Source organism: Pan troglodytes, chromosome 12 (genome assembly GCF_028858775.2).
Source record: "Pan troglodytes isolate AG18354 chromosome 12, NHGRI_mPanTro3-v2.0_pri, whole genome shotgun sequence".
NCBI lineage: Eukaryota > Metazoa > Chordata > Mammalia > Primates > Hominidae > Pan > Pan troglodytes.
This window is the reverse complement of record NC_072410.2, coordinates 74,751,338-74,755,057: the sequence shown is the minus strand read 5'-3', so window position 1 is coordinate 74,755,057 and position 3,720 is coordinate 74,751,338.

The following is a 3,720-nucleotide window of genomic DNA, read 5'->3' as shown; positions in this document are numbered from 1 at the left end:
TCTTGTAATTTTATCTATGAGCATATCAATATACATTTCTAGCAAAGAAAAACTCTTAAAATTTTTCCTTAATAATATTTTCACATAAAAAAACTACTGAAGCTGGGCCGGGCATGGTGGCTCACACCCGTAATCCCAGCACTTTGGGAGGCTGAGGCAGGCAGATCACCTGAGGTCAGGAGTTTGAGACTAGCCCAGCCAACGTAGGGAAACCCCCTCTCTACTAAAAATACAAAAATAAGCTGGGCGTGGTGACATGTGCCTGTAATCCCAGCTCCTCAGGAGGCTGAGGCAGGAGAATCACTCGAACCTGGGTAGTGGAGGTTGCAGTAAGCCGAGATTGTACCACTGCACTCTAGCCTGAGTGACAGAGCAAGACTCCATCTAAAAAATGAAAGAAAGAAAGAAAGAAAAAATACTGAAGCTGGGCACAGTGGTGTGTGCCCATAATCTCAGCTACTCAGAGACTGAGGTGAGAGGATCACTTGAGTCCATGAGTTTGAGGCCACTCTGGGCAGCATAGTGAGATCTTGTCTCCAAAAAATAATCCTTAATATTAGATGTTTTCAAAATGAATTTTTTTTTGAAGTAAAAGCCAGTTTATAAAGAAAGTAAAGAAAGAAAAGAATGGCTAATAGACAAAGTAGCCCCGAGGGCTGCTAGTTGCCCATTTTTATGGTTATTTCTTGATTTAAAAATGAATTTCAATGGAATTGGAAATATTTTATTCTGTGGAGGCAGTAGCAACAGGCATTGTTAATAGAATGTCTAAATCAATACTTACATTTGGAAATGAACAATGAATTTTACATATCATATTCAGACATTGTAATAGGACTGTAATAATGATAATTATCATAGAAAATATTATAAATTTTTAATTTTATCACATTAATTCTATTACTTATATTGTGATCTTTTTTTTGCCAGCCCTTAAAGCATATCTATTTATATAGTATTAAGTTGTTCTTTTAATTTTTCCAGTGCTGGGATATCATAAAGAAAAAGAGAGAACAATATGTGGTTCAATTTGTTCAAATCTCTCTTTAGGGAGACTATACTGCTATCTGGAAAGAATAGAAAATAATATGTAAATATAATACATATATACAGATTTGTATGTGAACTTTATAATCATGCAATCATTTTTGTTTTCTTGTTTCTATTTTGTGGAATATTTCATTGTATATGCTATATTTAGTATCTTTCTATTTAGAAAAATCATTTTCTTTCAAAATTTAAAAAGTACTTTACTTTTTAAAAATTGTGCTTTTCTTTTGTTCTTTTATGGTTTTCTTTCATTTCATAGAACAGCCAAATGCAATAAAAAGTATTTTAAATGATTTAAAAAGCGAACTAGGCAAACTTAGGTAAGTCTGCATATTTTGTAAGCTTTTGCTAACATTATTAATAGCAAGCAATAGTCCATACCAAATAGCTGTGGTTAGCCCAAAATCAAAAGTATTTCCCACCATAGACCACAATTCCTTAGTTTTTTTGAAGATCCTCTATTGTTTCACACAACTGTCCTAGCGCAGCTCACTATCTTGTTTAGGTTAAACTAACTGCTCTAACAGCATTTAAATGACATCTCCATTGTTAACCAAGAGTGGCTATGAAATTATGTTTGATATGTATTTAAACAAATTGACCTATTTTGAGGCATATATAGAAAATATTATGTATAATCACTGAATCACTTCAAAGAATGTCATTGCTATTGTCAGAGTTGAGGCCATGTCTCCTAGGAACATATTGACAGATATTTAATCAATTTTTGGGCATTTGTGTTTGTGCTATGCAGGGCCTTCTGAAGTACAAGGCTCAGGGCAGGCGTCCCTCTTGCTGAAGTCCAAGAGTGGCATTGCAGACCAATAATAAATATAAGTATTAATAATACCGTATAATATGCATGTGCTACATTTTTTGAAGTGCTTCCATACATGTGATTCCTTTTGATCTTCATTATAACCTACGGACTAGATTAATTAGAGATGAGAAACAGAGGTCTAGAGAGGTTAAGTGATTTATGTAAAATTACACATCTAATTAGTGGTAGAAATAAGAGTAGAACCTAGGTCTCTCCAGACACAGGTCTTCCTGTTTTTTTTTTTTTTTTTGAGACGGAGTCTCGCTCTGTCGCCCAGGCTGGAGTGCAGTGGCACGATCCCAGCTCACTGCAAGCTCCGCCTCCCGGGTTCACGCCATTCTCCTGCCTCAGCCTTTCGAGTAGCTGAGACTACAGGCGCCCACCACCAGGCCGGCTAATTTTTCGTGTTTTTAGTAGAGACGGGGTTTCACTGTGTTAGCCAGGATGGTCTCGATTTCCTGACCTCGTGGTCGGCCCTTCTCGGCCTCCCAAAGTGCTGGGATTACAGGCATTAATTTTTTTTTTTTTTTTTTTGAGAGCGAGTCTCACTGTCGCCAGGAGTGGAGTGCAGTGGCAAAATCTCGGCTCACTACAACCTTTGCCTCCCGGGTTCAAGCGATTATCCTGCCTCAGCCTCCCAAGTAGCTGGGACTACAGGCTCATGACACCACGCCCAGCAAATTTTTGTATTTTTCGTAGAGACAGGGTTTCACCATGTTGGCCAGGATGGTCTCAATCTCTTGACCTGGTGATCCTCCGGCCTTGGCCTCCCAAAGTGCTGGGATTACAGGCATGAGCCACCATGGCCCGCCAGGTCTTCCTGTTATACTATGCTATACATAATGCTTCTGAAACAAAGAGACTTAATAGTTGGACAGGTTGCATCCCAACATTTTTTATTCCTTAAAACCCCTGGGATTTTAGTAGAGAATATAAATATAGGACAATGAATGAAAAGAAAGCCTTATGCTCTTTCATATCTTTTCAGCCCGCGTGGGACCAATATATATATTGACCCATGTTTCAGAAACTAGAGATTTATCTTCTTCCAAGCAAAGATTCATTTGAGTAATACAGAATAAATCTTCCAAAAGGTGAGGATCACATTCTATAACCTACTCATAAGGTACTAAGTACAACTTTGGGAATATAAACAGTATCTTCTAAGATCCAGAGCTTTTTGGAATGGTTACCTCGTAGTTTGATATACTTAGAAGTACGCCTAGAAGTACAAAACATTAGCATGAAAATGAATAGAATCCTCTTTTCTTGCTGATTCCCCTGTACAGTTTGCTCAGGCCTACCTCATTCCCTCTACTTTTTGCTCATACAGATTCAAGACTTCAAATGCTTACAAAAGTCCTTTTTGTTCTCTACTTTTCAGCACCCTTGAATTTAGAATGCGTCTTATAGTCAGTGGCATCTTAGATGACATAGAATATAGCAAACTGTTAATGATGGTTGCCTCTGGGGAATTCTGTATTGTTTACACCTTCTGCAATAAGAGTACTTTGGGAGGCCAAGGCAGGAGAATCACTTCAGCTCAGAAGTTCAAGACCAGCCTGGGCAAAATGGTGAAACCCCATCTCTACAACAAATACAAAAACTAGCCAGGTGTGGTGGTGCACACCTGTAGTTCCAGCTACTTGGGAGAATCTCTTGAGACTGAGAGGTTGAGTTTGCAGTGAGCTGATTGCGCCACTGCACTTCAGCCTGGGCGACAGAGTGACAGCCTGTCTCAAAGCCACAAAAAAAAAGAAAAAAAGAAAAAAAAATTAAATTTGCATTGGTTAATTTTTATTTTAAATAAAAAATAAAAAGAATGCATTACTTTTATAATGAAAACAAAT